At 41.2% G+C, this 22,445-nt stretch overlaps 1 protein-coding gene across 27 annotated transcripts in view; it reads right to left on the bottom strand.

Annotated features, from left to right (window-relative positions):
* Window positions 1-22,445, bottom strand: part of RBFOX2 (RNA binding fox-1 homolog 2) — a 264,208-nt gene that overhangs the window by 228,269 nt on the left and 13,494 nt on the right. The window lies entirely within an intron of this gene.

Below are 22,445 nucleotides of genomic sequence, written 5' to 3'. Positions count from 1 at the left end.
GAAGCCTAAAAACCATTTTAAAAATTCGCCTGATTCCTCAGAGTTACCACAAGCAACAACTTTTCCAAAATTCAAATATTTGAACAGGAGATGTTTCAGCCCTAAAAGCAAAGATGAAATAGCATTAAAAAAAAAAAACAGTAATTAAGGGCTTCCCTGGTGGCACAGTGGTTAAGAATCTGCCTGCCAATGAAGGGGACACGGGTTCAAGCCCTGGTCAAGGAAGATCCCACATGCCGTGGAGCAACTAAGCCCGTGGGCCACAACTACTGAGCCTGCGCTCTAGAGCCCGCGAGCTACAACTACTGAAGCCCACGCACCTACAGCCCGTTCTGCGCAACAAGAGAAGCCACCACAATGAGAAGCCCGCGCACCACAACGAAGAGTAGCCCCTGCTCGCCGCAACTAGAGAAAGCCCGTGCACAGCAAGCAATGAAGACCCAGCGCAGCCAAAAATAAAGGGGAAAAAAAAATAATTAAATAATAACCTGCTCCTTCTGGTGATAATAACCAAATTTTCCTACTTACATCAGGTCAGCCCCTGGGAATTAGTCTGTGAGCCCATCATAAAGAGGCATGTGATACAACAGCAGTGACCCAAACCAGAGACCCTATCAGAGGAGACGGCAACTACACCAGATGGAAACCTTTTCCTCACATTCTATATTACAGATCACGAGCCAAGGGTCACAGACAGAAAAGGGCCCCTAATTTCCAAATGCTCAACGACTGGTGCATCTAGAAATTAGATAATACAAAGTCTTACCTGCCATTTCTTTTGTCAAAGAGTAGTAAGGCTGCTGTTGATCAATTTTAATAAGCTGGAAATGGATGACAATCTTACCAGAATAAGAATAAAATTTATTCTCTTATTTGATGAGATTGGGGCAATGGAACTTTTTTTTTTTTAAAGCTCCCCAGATGATGCTAACGCGCAGCCAGGACTGAGAAACACGGGTCTACCTAAATTTGGAAACGAACTACCCAGGGCTACTTAAGCAGTGAAATCAAGGGTAACACATTAGAAGGAGGTTTTGGCCTTTGAATACAACTTTGTTTGAAATCATTATCTCTAGCAAAAGAACTAAACGCCACACAGTGATCATTCACCCTGAAAATCCAGGACGTATTCTATACAGATAGGGTTCTTTGAGTTCTAAAATCCTATAACCTATCCAACCATTAACCATCCAATAAATATTAGGCCTACTATATATTGGGTACTATGCTAGAAGATGGCATTTAAAAAGAAAAGAAGATGAAAGCACAGTCCTTACCCTCAAGGAACTTACAGTTTGGTACCAGATCAAAGTAAATAGGCATTTACAATACAGTGAGATAAATGCTAGAAAGGGAAAAGTATAAGGTTCTACAACAGCAGTCAGGAGAGTTCCTAGCCCCATCTCAGACATTCAACAAAAGGTTCCCAAAGAAAACTGATCTCTAAACCAAGATTTCAGAGATGAGGGTAGGCGAGTACAGGTGGAAAGAGAAATTTATAGAGGTACCTTCAAGGAGGGGTGCATGGTCTATGCATAAGTGGGTCGAGGGTTTGGGAGATGAGGTAGGAGCTGTATCACCCCAGTGTCATTTAATGGGACTAAAGGCAATGGTATGATGAGAGCTGTCTCAGAAGGATCACTCTAAGAAAGATCCCTGCAATGCAGTGATGTGGGATGGAAGGGACAAAAATAAAGGCAGAAAGACCACTGCGTAAATGGTGGCACTGGTCTCTGACTTTCACAAGGGCAGAGTTTTGCAGAAAGAGCAGATGAGGAGAAGTCAGTTTTAGACAGGCTGGCTGTGCAGTAACTGTGGGGCATCCAAGCGCAGATGCACACGAAGCAGCTGGAGACAGACATCTGAAGTGCAGGAAGGAGATGGCTAGAGATAGCAATGTGGAAGCTGTCAGCATATAGATGATCAATAAAGCCTCAGCAATGGATACGCTGGCCCAAAGAAAGCATGTATAATACGGAGAGAAAGAGGCCTAGAGAATCCTGCATAACAGAAACTTTTAAGTGGTGGGCTGAGGAAGAGACAAGAAAGGGGACTGGCAGAGAGAGGGAAACATTTTTTAAGGATGGTGCCAGAGAAGCCAAGGGAAAAGAGGCATTTCAAGGACACAGAAGGTAGAAAAGGATATTCATTGGATTTAGCCACAAGGGAGTTATTGGTGACACTAGGGGAAGGAGTTTCAATATTGTGGTTGAGTAAGAAACCAGACTACAATGGGCTCAAAGGATATAGTCAATTGTTTCAAGAAGTTAGTTTATAGAAGGGAGAAGAATGAAAAGGAGCTGGAGGATGGAGACTGAAGGACTAATTTGTTAGATTTTATTTATTTTTAATGAGATAAGCATGCATAAAGTTGATAAGAAAAGATTTTTAAATCTAAGCAAGAGATCCAAGTAGAATTCACCACAGAAAGAAAGAAAGATACATCTTTCACTATAACAGATGAAGTTTGTAGGTTTGGTGGCAGGAAGTTAAAAGAATTCCAATTTGATAGCTTCTATTCCATCTATAAATTAAGAGGCAAGATATCTTGCTGTAAGTGAAGAGAAAGTGAAGGTAGGACAATGAGGAACGTTTGAAACGGCCATCGTGGCAAGTCCCCAAGAGAGGTCACTCAAAAACAGAAAGACTGCCAGACTGGAGTCAAGGGTCCAGGAAAGGTTGGAAATCATGACAGCAGACATTTGTATTGATCTAGGCCTGGGGTTTTGCTTGGTAGGTAAAACAAAATGAAAATAAAGAGAGGATACTGGCCAAAAGAGCTGTTTAAGCAAAGGACCATGAAATCCAAACAAGACAGGGACGGAAGCAAAGGCAGGGGAGTCAACAGACAGGGCAAGAGCAGAGAGAGAGGGCCAAGGAAGCAGATTTCTCAGAGACACTGGAGAAAAGACGCAGTGGGAGTAAATGAATGGGAGAACTGTAAGAGTCTTAATGAGAAAATGAGATGCCTGTCTAAATTTTCAGAAATGTCGCAGTTCCAGACTGACAAGACCCAGAGTGTGTCCTGAGAATAGTTGGTGAAAGTGCAACTCAAGGAAGGAAGCTGATTAATTAAAGAACCAAGAGACAGGGGACTAGCTAAGGTGCTGGGTCTGTCATCAGCACAGACACTGGAATTTCCTACAATAATAACATTACTTAAGGTAGGAAGAAAGCTCAAGATCCAAGTGCCAACGTAAGTTTTTTGTTTTTTAAATGAGGGAAAGGGGCAAGGTAATCAATAAACAACAGCACTGAGCAAGGGAAGAGGGTAGATTATTAGCCAGATTACTAGAGCTTAAACGGGGCAGGGAATTTCGCCCAAAGGTAGAAGATTAGATAGGAGCACTGGAGAGAGGAGAGAGGGGACAGGATACTGACCTCCCCCACGAAGGGGAACAAAAACCACCCTTGAGGAGGGGGACGTGATGGCCTCTGAAAGAAACCACATTTAGTCAACAGAACGGGGTAGAAATAAAGTGCAGTTAAAAGGCTGAGGGTGAAGAAATTTGTTTACTATGCAACAGGGAAAATGGGATAGTCGATGAGAGAAGAAGTCACTGGAAGGTCAGGTCAGGAGAGAAAACGCATCAAATCAGGCCCGAGATCACAGGAATACACAGATGGCCATCGTTGCTTACATCCTGGATGCTGACCAAGGAGTGCAGAGTTGAAAGGAATGATCTGTTTGGCTGCTGCAAGATTTCTAAAAAAAACCCAAAAAACAAAAAGAGTCCCAACAATCCCTTAATAGAAAACTGGAGGGCGCAGAAGGACTTGGGCCTTTTGATAGGAGTCAGCATTAGCCAGGTTTCAGTGACCCAGAGTCTAAGCTGCTGACCAAAAGAGGGCTCTTTGAATCCCACGTGACATACCGTGTATTAAAAACAACTGGCAGCCTCTGATGGTGGGAGAGAGGGGGCGCCCTCAGGCCCTGCCAGGAGGGCGGAATATCTATTTTGCCACAGCAGACAAGAAAACTCTAAGTGGAGTCAGTTATGACCTGGACCCATGTAGGCTGACAAGGACATGCACCTGATTCAGGCTTCTGTTACCTCCAATAAATAATGTGAAATAAATAATGAGAGGCTCGAGAGTCAAGAATTTTGATGCTTCTAATAAAAAAAAATTAATAAGCTAATCAAATAATTTTTACAAATCTCACATATGTAGCTTCTCCTGTGCTAAGTGCTTTATTTGCAATAGCTCATTAGTTTTCACAAGTCTATGAGGTAGAAACTATTATTAACATTTTACAGAGGAAGGAAGCGAGCCTCAGAGAAATTAAGAAACTTGCCCAAGGTTATAAATTTATTAAGCAGCAGAGCCAGTAAGACTCTTACCCATGAGCTCTACGCCTGACTCTCACACCAGTGGATGCTGACAGTGTATCTAAGTACGGAGCCTCTTGAATACACAACTGAAAATATAGTTATTAGTAGTGAGAATACAAAGAAATAAAAGGCATGATCCTCAAGAAAATTATGTCTGGTTAGAGAGACAAGAGATAACTAGAAAAAAAAAAAAGGAAAGCAACAATTCAAAACTACGTAAGTACCGAGATTATGATAATGATAACAAGGATTTAAAAGATAGCGAGATTCAATAGATTTTTAATTATCTGTCCAAGGCAATAAACTTTCTAACAGCCCATTCATCTAAGCTTTCAGACTTCTCAAACGTTAGGTATAATGTTTAATTCCTTAGGAAATATCTGAGTAAATCATACCAAGACACTAAAAAAAAATGAAGTTAAGTGGATTGAAATACCTGCTCTCCTGAATCTTGAAACCTATCCTAATCCAACAATGTTCTGCTAGTATACTTAATTTCCATGTACTAAAGCTCTGTTTTGACCCAGAGCAGGCAAAACTCGACCTTCACTGATTATGTCTAATGGGTCATTTATATCCTATAAGTCTTGCATCTTGCCTCAATCTAAATTTGAGAAGTTTGAGGCTGAGCCAAAAACGAAACAGCTATCAGGAGGAGAGGCATGGATGAACCCACCTCTGGAAACACAGCAGCGTGCTCTAAGCACACTTATTTGTATAGTATCTTAACTCCAATACTACATTTGAAGCTACCTGAGAGCACTGTCAATGTCTCTGCCTAGTACACCTCTACATCCCTCACAACGCCTTTACTCAATCTCACGTGTAAATGAACTCACCTCCATTCCCCTACTTGCAGAACAGAATGGTCCCTTGCTTTATGTTCAGACCTCTCAGAGGTAGAATGAGCTATGGAATGGTTCTTAAGTGTTCTGAATCTTACATAAGAAGTGTGATATACAAGTACATAATAACACATTTACCATGTAATATCCAAACAGCCTTATTTCACTACTCAAAATCAACTAAGGCACAGACATAACACATGAACATAGGTACATACCAGTGTTTAAAGCTCAAGCAAAGCTAAACTCATCTTTGCCCCCCACCCCTGAAAGGACCAATTTGATTATAAGTCAGAATTTGCATCCTCAAAATGAACAGAATTGTTCCAAATAATATTGTTGAAGTAGCAGTTGAGGGTAAAATGGACTTCAGCCACTGGACTCTGTCCATCATCAGAGGCAGTCAGTGAAATACAAGTACACGAACAGAGGAAAATAGCGGAAAAACAGGTAGGTAGAGTAGTTCCAAAGTGTGTCCACAAATTCTTTGATACTACTCCCTTCAAGAGGTGGAGCCTAATTCTCCATCCCCTGGGAGGAACTAGACTTAGACATTTGCTTCTAACAGATAAAGTAAAGCAGAAATGACAGTGTATACCTCAGGGACTAGATCATAAAAGGCAATGCACTTCTTCACCTGCTCTCTCTCTTATCTGATCTCTCACTTGATCACTCACTCCGAGGAAGTTCTGCCATGTAAGGAAGACACTCAAAGAGCCAAAGGAGACAATCATGTCACAGGGAACCCATGCCTCCTGCCAACAGCCAGTGAGGAGCTGACCACACGCCAACAGCCATGAGATGAGCCCTCTCGGAAGTGGCTCCTCCAGCCCCAATCCAGCCTTCAGATGATGGCAGCAGTCCAGCCAACAGCTGGACTAAAACCTCATGAGAAATTCTGAGTCAGAACCACACAGCTAAGTTGCTCCCAAATTTCTCACCCATAGAAACTGTGAGATAGTAAACATTTGTTTTTTTAAGTCAGTAAGTATGGGGCAATTTGCTACACAGCAAAAAATAACTAACATAGTGGGTATGTTGTAGCACACTAGGTTGTAAATCCCAAACTATCACTAAAGTCCCTCCAAGGTTCTGGAAACAGACACTACCAGAGAGGAGCACACCTGTACTTCAGTAACTTCCTCTTCTCTTCGAGCACGACATCTAACAGAAATATCCTGAGAGCCAGAAATATGGGCCATTTATGTAATTTAAAACTTTCTAGTAGCCACATTTAAAAGGGTAAAAAGAAATAGGTGAGAATAATTTTAATAATATACTTTATTGAACCTAACATATCCAAAATACTAGCATTTCAACATGTCAATATAAAAACAGTCGACATTTTTTAAATCTCAATGAAATTTTTTTTTAGACTGAGTCTTTAAAATCTAAGGTATATTTTATACTTCCAGAGCATCTCAATTTGGACTAGCCGTATTTCAAGCCCTCGACAGTCACATGTGGCTACTGTATAAGACAGAGCAGGTCTAGAAGATTTCTTCTGCAGCTTGTTGCCCTTTTAGAAACATGAGTGTGGAGCCCAAAGAGGTAAAAGTAAGAATTTTTTTAGACACCTAAAGGATTCTTTTTTTTTCTCTACTGAGATATCTCATTTGTATAGGTTCCCAAGCTAGGAAGGAGTGGCTTTCATGGAAGGAAAGAGGGAGGGGAAGGGCAGTGTTTACTGTTAAGAAAAGGAAGGACCCTTTGAAAAACTGAAAAGAAACTAATTCCACCGACAAAATATCAACACCAAGAATCAGGCTGAGGGGCTTTCCTGGTGGCGCAGTGGTTGAGAGTCTGCCGGCCAATGCGGGGGACACGGGTTCGAGCCCGGGTCTGGGAAGATCCCACATGCCGCGGAGCCACTAAGCCCGTGAGCCACAACTACTGAGCCTGCGCATCTGGAGCCTGCGCTCCGCAATGGGAGAGGCCGCGACGGTGAGAGGCCCGCGCACCGCGATGAAGAGTGGCCCCCGCTCGCTGCAACTGGAGAAAGCCCTCGCATGGAAACGAAGACCCAACACAGCCATAAATAAATATAAATAAATAAATAAATTTATTAAAAATAATAATAATAAAATAAAAATATAAAAAATAAAAAAGAATCAGGCTGAGTGCAGAGTACATCATCCCCATTTTTAACTGATGTTTCCCTCATCATTCATTCATCCACCCATTACACACACTACCCTACATCCATTTGAAAAGGAAAGATGCAGTTTGTTCTGAAATGGAAGGTCTTGAAGCGGGGGAGGGAGGCAAGTAGAAGAACATTTGGTTTTCTCCAAAAGCATTCTCCAGCTAACGCATTTGCCTCCCCTCCACCACCAGTGTTGGCTTCTAGGATCACTGCTTTAATTTTAAAGGAGGACAAATCAAACCCAGAGCCCTCAGCAGACAGTAATCTCAACAAGAAAATCTACTCCAGTGCAACCAGAGTCACCCTCTTCCTCCTCCTGCTCCTGCTCCTACTTCTTGAGAAGCAGATTCAGACCATTATGGAAAAAAGCCCAGTTGTGTGAGTCATTGCAGCCATCCCAAGGGGCCTGGGCAAAATCCAGAGGACAGCTGGAAACAGCTGTTGTGAGATCAACTGCAACTGGGAGGGAAGGAGGAAAAAGAGGATGAATTCATAGTTTATTACACACGATCCCATTCTGGCCTCAGAAAAGCTGGGTTTTATTTTCTCCCAAACAAAAGTTTCTTCTCCCTGCTTCCTTACGCTTCTCCTCCTAATGAAGGACACAACAACGGGTTCCCGGACCCGAGACAATTATCCAGGGTGGGATACCACCCCCACCACGTGTCTCCCACAATATGGGGTAAACAAGAATCCATCAGGCGAGTAGCTGTAAAGGCAAAACACTGCCAGCTTGAACGAAACTCTTAAAAAAAAAATGTCACCAGGAAATATGAGCCTGCTGAAATCTGGCAGAAAAATAGCCCCAGGGAAAGAGGAGTTGCACTCTCCTCACATGATCATGATGTTATAAACACTGTTGATTAAGGAAAAATGAAAAAGTGCCCAAAGAAGGGCACTTACACCGGGTATAAGGTTCTCAGTGTCCATTAAGGACTCATCTCAGAAGGTTGAAATGATACCAACAGGACTACTGACTCTGGGCCATCACTCTGGCTTTCCTGGCATCTTGACGAATCATCTTCAACCTCCAAAACTAGAAAGCAACCAGCCTCTAGACTTCTAATCCACTTTCCTGCTAGCCAAAAGGATGCAGATCTTCACACATTAGTCCTTGAGGTCCTGAAGAAAAGGCAGCTGACCCCTGGTCAGGATACTGCCCTAAAATGAGCAGTATAACAACAGGTACCTTTCCTAAACGAGAACTTCTCAGACATCGATAGGTAAGGGAACAAGAGGGATTCACTGGCATCTGTCACATTTAAACTATCATTAGTTGGCTCTGGTCATGAGACACAGGGAACTCATGAGCATCCTCTTCTACCTGGTCTCTGTACATCCAGCCATCCTTCAAACCCCTGTGCCTACAGCTCAAATGGTTTTGATCAATACACACTCCAGGGTGGTCAGTCTTGGATTCTTCAGTCATTTTAGACATTCACATGGTAGAAATACTGCATGTCCTCCAAATTCACCAGGCAGACCATCCATGAGAATAGAAGAGCTGCTGCTTTCAGAAGAGGTCTCAAGATATATATTTTTAAATTTATTTATTTTATTTATTTTTGGCTGTATTGGGTCTTTGCTGCTGCACGTGGGCCTTCTCTCTAGTTGCGGCGAGTAGGGCCTACTCTTCAATGCGGTGCGCAGGCTTCTCATTGCGGTGGCTTCTCTTGTTGCAGAGCATGAGCTCTAGGCGTGCGGGCTTCAGTAGTTGTGGCACACAGGCTCAGTAGTTGTGGCGCACAGGCTTAGTTGCTCTGCGGCATGGGGGATCTCCCCAGACCAGGGCTTGAACCCATGTCCCCTGCATTGGCAGGTGGATTCATAACCACTGCATCATCAGGGAAGTACATCAAGAGATTTTTAAAAGCCGATGCAAAGCCCCTTCAACTCTCCCAGCTACCCAACTGCCAGCAGTAACACTGTTTCTAAAGTAAGCTACAAAGACTCAAAATGTCTCTATACATTCTCCGGACTCCTGAGTGTTGTCTTTTGCTACAGGACTTTAGTTATTTCTTCCACAAATATTTTTTTAAGTATTTACTACATTACATCATGCATAGGACCTCTTGCAACTAATTTCTGAAGCCAGCTATTGGAGATCCTGTAAATATTGGAAGGAACTGATATGGGGAGGGAGTGTAAAGTCTGAGTCAGCTTCCAGGACCAAAGTAAACTTTTTCCTTGGCCTCCCAGGTTTAAATTAAAATAATTAATATGACAACCTCATTTAAAAAATGTAAAAGTCATAAAAACTTTTTCAGTTGCCATAGCTTACATTCTGGATCCCCTTTTATTCTCCTTTATGTTTTTATCTTTCCAAGTGTACAGTAAATCCAGAAAAACAACTGTGGTACAATTTTATAATAAATATAGTCTTTCTCACCAACAAATTAGCAAGGTATATGACCCTTTACCATATTTGACACCACCAACTTCAACTGTTATTTAATTTTGGCTGAGTTTATACATCACCTACACAACGGAACTGAAACCCTGTACAGAACACCCCCTGGATCTTCCTCTTCCTGCCCACACTACCTCACAAAGAGCAGAACCTCAAACGACACCTCTTGATTAGGTTTCACTTTACATAAAATGAGTGTGGGGATGAAATGGAGAGACTGGATCTAAAATGCACAAAATGAGGAATCAATGAAGGTGATTCTTTCCCAAAGAAGCCATCCTCCAGAAGTGGAAAAGAAGAAAGCTTTTGGATCAAATCCGAAAGATGATATCGATACCTCCGTATCCCCCGAAAGCCAAGCTACCAGTAGCACAGCTAAGCAGCCAAAGCCACTTACATTTTCATCCCCTTCTCCTTCGGTATGTATTTCTGATCACCACAATAACTTCCTTTCCAAGTAGCCCACGGTGACAGCCACTGCCATGATAGTCAGCCATGATTTTAATAAGTCTAGTCATCTGTTTTCCAGGGTAACCTGAAAAAGCCAACAGATAAGCATGTCCCAGGCCAGCTCTGGGGGGTTCATGAGGTTGAAAAGGTAAAAAGGAGTTTGTGAGAAGATCACCATCATCTAAAAGGTAAGAGTGTATTCTACTCAAATGGTGCATGGTAGTAACCACAGGATTTTTTTTTTTTCCCCCCAACCAAAGCAACAAGGAAAAAAGAATCACACTTAGGGTCTAAGGGCAAAGTATGAACTGATTTTTTTAAAAATAAGTGATGGAAATAATTGAACACTATACTTTAGAGGAATTTGTCATTTAAGAATTTTGGTTAACTATTTATTGTTGGATGGGTACAATTACCCATACTTGGCAGACACGGAAGAAGTTAAACATCTCAGCTCAAGATTTCAGAGAAGACAGGTGTCCAAAGACAGAAACTCGATTTCTTAAAGGCATAAATTATGGGAAGAACTTCTCAGACATGAAATACAAAACATGTGGGAATACATTATTAATTTTACACATTTAAGATCTAAAAACAGGAAATGCAAATGTTATAGTTCTTATAACAATGTTAAAATATATACACTATATTTAAACACAGAATTTTAGAGCTAGAAGGGATTACTAGACAATAAATCAGTATAATAAGAATTCCAACAGACACTTATGTCCAAGAAGTTAAAAGCACTTGGCTTTAAATGCTATATACGTGCAGCATGAGTAAGACTTTGAAGCCTTAACTTTTGTACTTTATGATTTGTGCTAATTTATAACCTCTGTATTACACTTCTTATTCAAAGAAAAAGAAAGGAAGGGGGAATTCCCTGGTGGCACCGTGGTTAAGAATCCGCCTGACAATGCAGGGGACATGGGTTTGGTCACTGGCCAGGGAAGATCCCACATGCCGCGGTGCAACTAAGCCCGTGCACCACAACTACTGAAGCCCACGTGCCTAGAGCCCATGCTCTGCAACAAGAGAAGCCACCGCACCACAACGAAGAGTAGCCCCGCTCGCCACAACTAGAGAAAGCCCGCGCGCAGCAACGAAGACCCAATGCAGCCAAGAAATAAGTAAAATTTAAAAAGAAATTTTTTTCAACCATTAAAAAAAAAAAAAAAGAAAGTAAAGAAGGGAAAAAGGCAGAGATAGGAGGAAGAAAGGGGAAAAAGGGAGGGAGGGAAGAAGGGAGAGTGAATGAACAAAAGTGGCCAAAATGCTTTAGACCTCCTGTGATAGGAAAAATGCATCCCACTAGGGTTCTCAGTATCTACCTTCCTTGTGTCTGTTTTCCTTTGTTATCCTCTCTGGGTTTTTTGTTTCTCATTGGCACTCCTGGTTTCTCTCTGTCCTCCTTTGTACTTCTGCCCATCTTCCTTCCATGTCCGCCTGCCTGCCTCTTTTCATCTTTCCCTTTGCTTGCCTCAACTCCCTATCCCCACACAAAAGTAAACCCCACTCAAAAGCAAACAAGAAATTTTACAACATTCTCTACAATGTTACAAATCATCTGATCAAACCCTTCCAGTTTAGGAAACTGAGGCTCTGGGAGGTTACATAATTTGCCCAATGTCACAAAACTAATAAATGATAGAACCAAAACTAAAATCCAGCTTTTCCTGTTAAAGTACTAAAAGAAAGCACAGAACATTATTTTTAAATCTCAGTAGACGAGGCCTTTCTCAGAAAGAAACAAGATCCAAAAGCTTAAAAATAAATACCTTATATATTTGATTACATTAAAATGTTTTTATCTGGCTCCAAAACACACACAAACACATATACATACATTTATATACTATAAACAAACTCAAAAGACAAATGACAAACTGAGAAATTTTGTAACATGAATGACAAGAGCTAATTTCCTTAATTTTTTAAAGTTCTTACTTACCAGAAAAAAAAAAAAATTCTTTCAAACCTCAGTTCATGACAAAGAAATACAAGTAATTTTTAAACATTTTTTTTAAAAAACAGATCCTTTTTCAAAAATACAAAAGATCACGGTACCAGTTTTCACTTATTGGACTGGTGAAAATCAAAGTATGGTAACATAGTTTGCCAAGCTGATAGGAAAAAGTCACTCTACTTCGTTGTTCATAGAAGTATACACTTCTGGAGGCTGCTTGGCAATACCTATCAGAAGTTTAAATGAACATACCCTTAGAGACCCAACAATTCCACTTCTCAGAATCTGTCCCTATATACTTACCTACATACACAAGAACATATATATAAGCAGCACTGCTTATAGTAACAAAAGACTGGAAACAACCTAAATGTCCAGCAATAGGAAATTTTTAAACAAATCATGATTTAAAAACATCAACAACAACGACAAAAAAAAAACTTACTATGAAATATTATGTGGTCATTTCAGAAGAATGAGGTTGATCTGTACAAACTGAAACAAAATATCCTCCAAGATGTTCTGTTCAGTGAAAAACAATGAAGAGACTTTAGGTATACAAAGATGTATGTACATCTATATGTACATACATGTATAGAATTTTCCCAGAACATAACAGAAACTACTAAGATTTCTATCACACCAACATTCCAAAAGGAACTTTAGGGCTCTTCTAGTTCTAAGAAGCTCCTACATTAGTAAGTTCTTCCTGATTGCTAACCTGCAATAACTTTCCTCGGAAAACTCATCCCGGGACTTCCCTGGTGGTGCAGTGGTTAAAAATCCACCTGCCAATGCAGGGGACACGGGTTTGAACCCTGGTCCGGGAAGATCCCACATGCCACAGAGCAACTAAGCCCGTGCGCCACAACTACTGAGCCCACGTGCCACAACTACTGAAGCCCGTGCGCCTAGAGCCCGTGCTCCGCAACAAGCCACCGCAGTGAGAAACCAGTGCACCGCAATGAAGAGTAGCCCCCACTCGCCGCAACTAGAGAAAGCCCGCACGCAGCAACGAAGACCCAGCGCAGCCAAAAATAAATAAATAAACAAATGTATTTTTTAAAAAAAAAGACCCATCTCCAACTACCTCTCCTGGAACTCTTGAACCCTATATACAACGAAAATCTTTGCTCCTTCTCACCCCCTTCTTTGCCTTTCGACCAGCTCAACTGGGCCCCTTGGTAGCTCCCCTTTCCACACCTCTACAGCTTTGATTTTTTCTTCACTCTCTCAATACTTCTCCTGCATCCTAACATTAATTCATTTTTTCCATATGTATACCTCACAGTCTTCCAAAGCCTAAAGGCCATTTCTAGGAGTTGGCATTCTTTCTGCTCCCCATTGCTGCTTTTCTATCAATTCATATCATTCATCACTCAGCAAACATTTATTGGGTAACAACTGTATGCCACCTATAATAAGTCAAAAAGTTCTACCTAACAGCTGGTCCCTGTTTTAAGAAACAGAGAGGAAGGGGAGAGAAATAATCTATTCTGTTGCCTTTACTCAACAACTCTTAAAGTTAATGCTGGGTTTCTCAACCTCAGCGCTATTGACATTCTGGGCCACATCAACCTTCATGGTAGGGAGCTGCCCCATGCATCTTCAAGTGATAAAGCAGCATCCCTGGCTTCTACCCACTAGAAGCCAGCAGCAACTCCAGTTAGGAGAATCAAAAATGTCTCCAGACATTGCCAAACATCCCCTGGGGGGCAAAACCTCTCCCAGTCGAGAACTACTGAGTTAATGCTTACACATCATTCTACTTCCTCAACCTCAAGTTGACAACCCTTCCAAAGCCTCCAAGTTCTTCAACCTACTTATTTCCAGGGGACTTGACCTCTATTACAATCATTCATTTGATTACCATTCCTTAGGAATCATCACTACCTAAACTCTTCTAACATCAAGATCTCAAACTCGTGTCACAAGCTCCCTATCCTTTGTCTTCTCCCACCCCTTTCCTCCACCTGAACCTGTCTGTCCCAGTTTACTGATGCTCAGCCCAGGGTGATGTGCATTTAGCTACACTTGTGGGCTTCTGAGTACTGTCTGATAAAGTTAAGAAATCACCAAGACCACCTCAATCCAAGCTGGCACTTAACTGAGACTTAGCAATCCTTTTATTGCACTTTTTTAAAATTTTATTTATCTTTGGCTGCATTGGGTCTTTGTTGCTGCACCCAGGCTTTCTCTAGTTGCAGCAAGCAGGGGCGACTCTTCATTGCAGTGCGCGGGCTTCTCATTGCAGTGGCTTCTCGTTGTGGAGCACAGGCTCTAGGCGCATGGGCTTCAGTAGTTGTGGCTCACGGGCTTGGTTGCTCCGCGGCATGTGGGATCTTCCCGGACCAGGGCTCGAACCTGTGTCCCGTGCATTGGCAGGCGGATTCTTAACCACTGCGCCACCAGGGAAGCCCTATTCTACTTTTTAATGAATGCTTATTACACTGGAACAGCACCTACCTCTAAAATTTCTCCACCATCTCAAAGTGTCAATACCATCCCTGCCTACAGGCTACTGTTCTTCTCTAACTGAAGGAAGACAGAGGTCCTCTGACGTGAGCTCGGTCAATTTCCCTTCTCATTACCTCATACACATTAGAGGCTCAATAAATATGTGTTAAATTTAGGAAGGAAAAACATCATGGCTTTACATTGGCTCTATTTAAAAGAGCAATTTTTATGAGGAAAAAAGCTCTAAATTTTATTCTAAATCAAGACTTTATTCTACAATACTAAGCAACCTTAAGGGAAGTCAACATGCCTTCTCAAGGCTACCACCAGCAATCAGTGGTGCAAACTGCTGCTGCAAAGGGACCCTCTGCGTAATCAGTAAGGTACACTGAGGTTTTAGAATGAAGCATAAATATAAACTCCAGTGACAACTGATCATACTGCACATAGAAAGTGCTGCCCCTAACTGTGAGTGATTCTTAATTCCACTATTCAGTGAGATGCAGAGAAGTACCTTAACAGGACGACAGAGCATCAATGGCAGTACCATGTGCTAAAGACCCAGCACTTGGCTCTCTGTGAAGACTAACAAATATTCCCTGAGAGTAAGAACTGTTCTGCAACAGGAGATAGGTTTTAAATAATTATTTAGCATAGGTAATTGTACAATATCTTTAGAATTAAGTGTCCCATTTTCATCTAACCCTAATGCCTCCCAGAAGTACAAGTTTACTGTCAAAAGAAACAGGCAGCCTACATGTTCCACTTGAAGAATGTCTAGGTCCCCAGTGAATCTCAGGCATAACACTTTCCACCAGTTTTTGTCTCCCAGGGCAATTATGGAATAAGAAGCTTGGCAAAAGCTTTGGCAAAATAGAGCCAATCATTTCTCAAAACGTGTTCTAAACTTTTTTCTTGACCTTCAGCTTATGGTAGCTTAGACAAGTATCTTAAAAGCATTTCTAGTCGGCCATTTTTGGTAACTTGTGAGCAAAATTATTTTTAGCTGAAAAAGTTTATTTCAATCCCTCTCTCATAACTCAGAAGCATCTGACCAGGTTTGGTTCAAGCTTTCCAGAATAATTTGTCTCTGACTAGATTCAAAGCATAGGATATTTCAGCTTCAAAGGGGAAACTTTCTCCTTAAGAGGCATGAACAACCAAAACATGCAAATATGCAAGATATGTGAAAAAAATATCACTTAACTACCTGCCACCTACCCTGCACACTGTGGAGATTAAGCACTTAAACGCTCGTAAAATGTTTAGAAAGCCTCTGATGGACAAAACATTTTGTTACAGCATTCCATGCTATGAAGAGCAAAATGCATGCCTGCGTGGTAGAAAGTGCTTCACATAAATTTAAATAAATGAAATGGAACATAAGGTTCAAGTTGTTTCCATGCAGCACTCAAACTGTGATTCCAAATAGAGTAAAGCTTCTTCCAGGATGAGAACTGAAAAAAAAAAGTCATTCTGCTAGAAGGCACATCTACATATATACAACATAATCAAATACAGGTTTTCTTTGTTCTCTCTTACTTTTTTTTTCTTTATTTTTTCTTTTGGATGAACTAAGACAGTGTCTCTACTCCCCTACCACTATGAGGTTATGCTCCGAGAGTGGCAGGATAATCCAATCACCGTCATCGAGTCAGCTTCGTGAACAATGGTACATGACTGCAAGGGGATGGCTGTCTGCGGAGGGACCAACTACCAAAGACAGTTTGGGAAAATCCTCTGCCCTCCCCACGGACCCAATGAAGTTCCTCTCATACCTGATCCCTGGACATTCTGCCTCTCCTGCCCGGATGGCCTGCGCCTCCCTCTCCTTTGCCTGCCTAAGCCCTGCTCACTCACTTAGTACTCACCAATGGCTTCTGCAGAATGCTCTCTCTGTGCCCATCCCAGACTGGCTGGCTAAGAATTCCTCTATTATGCTGCCACAGAAACCCTGTACTCACTCCTATCAGGGTACAGAAGCTCCTTTATTTACCATCAGGTTAGGTCTGGAATGAAAGGCTGCTCCTAAGTCCATTAGTTCATAAAATTCCAACGTGAAAAAATCCAAGGAACCCATGGGTGCACCTCTAGTGAGGGAACATTTCTTAAGAAAACTAGAGAGGCTTATGGTAGTGGTTCTGACTTGTTTTGTTTCTTGTCAACTCATTTTATGATTTGCACTTGGCCCTTTATATCATCTGTTGTTGAATGAATCATCCCGTACACACATACAACATTTACCATTTCCTAACATCACCTCCATTTTTATTCATCTCTACATTTATCCACCTTTTCATATCAGCATTTTCGTTATAATCAGGTTTTATCCTTACTGAATAAGACAGTTAATAATAAATATAATAAGACATAGTTAAAAGCACTGGAAACATCCTATATACCAATAAACAGTGTGACAGACAAAATTCAAATGACCATGTACCACCACCAGTATTATTTTTTCTTTGCTTGTGGTAAGCAGAATTAGCACTTTTTCTCTAACACATAACTTTATTCATTTTTCTATGAAAATTAGCAAGTTCAAGGATCATAAGTAAAGTAGCTCCTGTACTTATTCCTGTGTAATTTTTTTCTTTCTTAATTTTATTTTTTTGGCTGCATTGGGTCTTCACTGCTGCACACAGGCTTTCTCTAGTTGTGGCGAGTGGGGCTACTCTTCTTTGCAGTGCACCGGCTTCTCCTTGCGGTTGCTTCTCTTGTTGCGAAGCACGGGCTCTAGGCGTGCAGGCTTCAGTAGGTGTGGAGCGTGGGCTCAGTAGTTGTGGCGCACAGGCTTAGTTGCTCCGTGGCATGTGGGATCTTCCCGGACCAGGGCTCAAACCCGTGTCCCCTGCATTGGCAGGCAGATTCTTAACCACTGCGCCACCAGGGAAGTCCCTCCTATGTAATTTTAATAAACTATTTTATTTTTAAAACAATACATGCATGTAATACAAAATTCAAAAGGCACAAAAGGTATACAGTGAAAATTAAATCTTCACCTATAACCCATTCCTTCATCACTCAATACCCCTCCCAAGAGGCAACCAATGTTACCAGAATCTTGCATTTCCTGGCAAAGAGAGTCTATGTGTACTAAGTATATGGATACTAAGTATATGGATATATACTTTTTTTCATTACACAAATAGTAACAAACTATACACTTTTCAGCACCTTGACTTTTCACACTTAATGTATTTTAGTGTCTTCTAAATGCATTTATATAGAGCTAATTCTTTTTAATGGCTGCATGATATTCCATTTTAAGAATATACCTTATTTTAATTCACAGATTTCCTGTCAAAGAGCATTTTGATTTTTTTCAACCTTTTGCTATTTCAAATAATTCTGTACTGTATATTCTTACACACAGACACAAGAGTATCTGTAGAATTAATTCCTAGAGATGGAACTGCTGGGTCAAAGAATATATGTATTTTACATTTTAACAGACATTGCTAAATAGCTCTTTGTGGAAGTTATGTGACTTTTCACCCCACCAGCAGTATAAGTACCTATTTCTCTACCTACACCCTTATAATACACTGTGCTACCAAATTTTTCTTCTAATGTATAGTTGTTCCAGAAACCTCCCCCAATAAGCCTCACGGGTTCCGTAAGAACCTCCTTTAACTCCATAATCCTGGCATCTAGCATGTCGTAAGCATTCAAATGTTATTAAATGAATGAATGACTGAGCAAAAGGGTAAGGCCTTTTGTACAACATGAGAAGTTTACTTTTAATATAAAGAACAAGGAAAGTGATTTAAATATTAGCAATTTTTCCCTTGTAGAGAAGGAGGGAGAGAGGAAAGTAAGAAAGGACTGAAAAATGGATTGATGGATGGATTCTGATCTAACATGCCTTCTCCTAGAGGTTTTTAAAAAACAGGAAAGATACCTACCTATCTGAAATAGTCAAGTACTGTCCTACCTTAAAGTAAGATACATAACCTATACTCAGAATGTCAAGAAAGCTAAAGGGCCTCCAAAGCAACAGCAAGATCCCTTCTCTGAAACTGCCATGGGATACTGAAGCCTCTCACATCAATATTCCTCTTACACACTTGCCAAATAATTGACTCTCATCATGTATTGTACACAGTCACATAGCCGGTTAACATTTCATTCATTTGCTTCTGTGCAGTACCTGGCATAGTCACCGCAAAAAATCTTTCGGTGAATACAGTAACTAACACTGACCTCTGTACCACAACTGGTCGTGGGTTTGCCATGGTCTCCAGTGCCCCTGTTTGGTACTATAACAACCACAGTAACAACAGATAGCACTTATATATGCTTACCGTGGACCTGGTACTCTTCTAAGCATATTCTATTTACTCTATTAACTCATCTAATACTCACAACAACCTTGTGAGAAACTATTATTATCCCCATTTTACAGATGAAAAACTGAAGCACAGAGGAGATAAGTGACTTGCCCAAAGGACACACAGCTAAGTAGGTGTAGAGACAGAATTTGAACCTAGGCAGTCACACCAGAATGGCACCTCTTGCCCCAATATTTTAATACAGTGTGATAACTGCTCTGATAGAGTGGCACACAGAATATATGTTACCAGAGCACCAGGCTTTGACATATGCCCTCTATCAGAGAAATGATCACACTGTATTAAAATTATCTGTGTATATATCCACTTTCCCACTGCAAGTCCAAGTCTTAGTCATCACTGTGCCCAGCACTACCTGACTCAATAAATTCTTCAACTGGGTTTTAGGTTAAGAGGTGGAATAATAAAATTCCACTTCTATTCCTCGGGTTTGCACTTCATATTTTCAATGTTGATGCTTCTTCCTCTGTGTGCCACTATTTCCTAAGACCCATATCTTTTAAAGCAAGATGTGCTTCCTAAATTGTGCTACTTCCCTAGAGATGCTGGCCAGACCTCTCAAACTGCCTTTGGGTACATTCTTGGAGTCCTAGAACACCACAGAGACCCACACCACCATTCCTGCTGGGCAGGGCACTGGCAATACATCTCCCACCCCCCAGGAGCCACCAGCCTGCATCAGTGGCTCTTATCAGGAACACGGAGTAACTTGAGCCACCTGCCAACCCATCTCTCGACTGCTAAGACAGGCGCTTTCTGCTCTCAGGTTGCACAAATGCCTGGAAACCTTACACCAAGTGTGAAGGAAGATGCAACAGGGGAAGCAACACAGCATCTGGTGCCCTGCCTGCTTCCATTCACTGCGTAGGGTCATGGAGACGGAGTGGGCCTAATTCACTCCCTGCAAAGCCTTGTGACCAGAAAGATTGTATGGTGAGATTAGCATCGCCACACAATGGAGGTCAACATTCATCCAGAATGCAAGACACATCCCCACTGGCCTCATTCTCCGAACAGCTGGAAATGCTACCTCCTCTATAATATTTTTGTGAAGACAAAGGTCCATTGCAGAAGCCAACTCTGAAAAGCACTGTTTTAGTTCACATCTTTAAATGCAGAAGTGTGTAAAGGTTAACTGAGCTAGAATCAAAGCCTAAGCTTGAAATCCTTAATTCTATGTCTGAATCAGAATCCACTACTGTCCACTAAACAAAAGAAAAATATTCCCTGTTTGTTGAACCATATCTATTTACTTCCCATCAAGTCTCAGTCACAGACTGGTCATATTCCAGGGATGAAGAGCATTCACTCAATCCTGGGCTTTCCACAAACAAAAGAGTGAAGTGAAACTAACAGCAATTATGGCTGCTGAGATGCAAACACCTACTAGGAACCAAACCTTTCTTTCTCACAATTCAGCACCAAACTTGGTTCACTGAACAGCCTCCTGACAGCAATGACATTCAATCAGGATAAACCTAGGCATTCTGGATATGTCTGGTATAGAAGATGTCATACGGAATAAAATCACACTGCAGTCAGATTCTATACGCAATGACTCAAGGCAGATCCGGAGTATCATTACTAACTCAATGACAAATGGAATATCTGACCCCAAATGGGCCCTACTACCACAAAAAGACAGGACCAGGAGCAGCTGACTGGAGCAGGTGGAGAGTTGAAGATGCCTACATTGTACTCAAGCATCTTTAAAAGGTATCATCAGTCAGGGATTTATGGGTATTCACATGAGAGAAGAGAGATGCAGATTAGGTCTCTGACCCTGTGATTCCATGATTCCATAAAAACGTAGACTCTTACTTTATGAGATCCTGTACTAATCAGAGTCATCCTTACCAGAGACATTTAGATGTAGTTATCTCAGTAGAGCAGAACAGAATAATCCTAATTCCAGAAACCTAACAAATAGAGAAAAAAAGTTTACAAGCTGATATAAAATGATCTCCAAATACTATCGAGAAAAGAAAAGCATATGAATATTAATACTACCACTTGAGTTTTTAAAAGGGGGTGGAGAAAATATGACAATATGACGTAGGTACTATCTCTGGACAGATACCCTGATAACTAACCATACTGGTTAGTTCCAAGGAGAGAAACTAGGTAGCTGGGAAAAGGCAGAGACTTTTTACTCTTCAATCTTTTGCATAGTTTGAGTCATTAACCACGTGAATATACATTACATGTTTAAAAAATAAATGTAAAAGGTGAAAAAAAACCTCCATATAAGAAACTCCCAGAGAAATCACACCCAAAAAGTAGAAAAGAATAAGAAATGAGGGGCTTCCCTGGTGGCACACTGGTTAAGAATCCGCCCACTAATGCAGGGGACATGGGTTAGAGCCCTGGTCCGGGAAGATCCCACATGCCGTGGAGCAACTAAGCCCGTGCGCCACAACTACTGAGCCTGCACTCTAGAGCCCGCATGCCACAACTACTGAGCCTGCGTGCCACAACTACTGAAGCCCGTGCGCTTAGAGCCCGTGCTCCGCAACAAGAGAAGCCACTGCAATGAGAAGCCCGCACACCGCAACAAAGAGTAGCCCCCGCTCTCAGCAACTAGAGATACCCCGCGTGCAGCAGTGAAGACCCAATGCAGCCAAAAATTAAATAAATGAATAAATAAATAAATTAAAAAAAAAAAAAGAATAAGAAATGAAAGATTCTATTTAGTCCTAAAGCTGAAAGTCTGAGCTTACTGCTTGCTCTCTCATACCCTCTTTGAGCCTGATATAACTTCTCCATAAAAATGGACACAGCATCTACTTCACCTGACTGAAACAGAGAGCTGGTCCAGGTAACTTTGAGATGCCCTCAGCTCTCATGATTTTATACTACTCACCATTACCAATCCATTGACTTAGCTATTGTTGACCCATTATTTGATTGATAATAAAATTAGAGACTGATAACTTTAAGGCAAAAAACAAACAACAATAACAAACTACCATACAGCAACCAACTATCCCATCTAACTCCTCCCAGTATGAACTACAGGAAAGTGAGATAAACACATAAAGTCTCTACCACAATGCTTGGCACATACAAGTACATGATAAATTTTAGCAAAATCCTAATTCAAAACACTGACTAGATCCAAATTATTGAAGAAGAAACCTGGGGTTCAGTGTTGACTTCAAGTGCTACATGAATCCACTGTCGGGTAATGAGTAAAATGTTTTCAATATTAAACGTGGCATACAACGAAGCACATATTCACTCCATTCCTTATCAATTATACCCTTTGGTCCAAGGGACATGAGGCTCAGAGAAAAAGTTACTGGATAAAAAGCCATAATATCTGGGTACAAGCATCAGTTTTGCCACCTCCTTGTCTTGAGGCTTAGAGATGTATATTTTCACCATCTGAAAAATGGGAAGAAGAATCACCTGTCTTCTAGGCTTGTTACAGGGAATAGGTTAAGACTTGTGTCAAAGCACTTTATAAACTATAAAACATC

The sequence above is a fragment of the Balaenoptera physalus genome, assembly GCF_965194825.1.
Source record: "Balaenoptera physalus genome assembly, chromosome: 13".
In the NCBI taxonomy this organism is placed as follows: Eukaryota; Metazoa; Chordata; class Mammalia; order Artiodactyla; family Balaenopteridae; genus Balaenoptera; species Balaenoptera physalus.
Note: the sequence above shows the minus strand (reverse complement) of the source record. Positions and strands in the feature narration are given on the sequence as shown.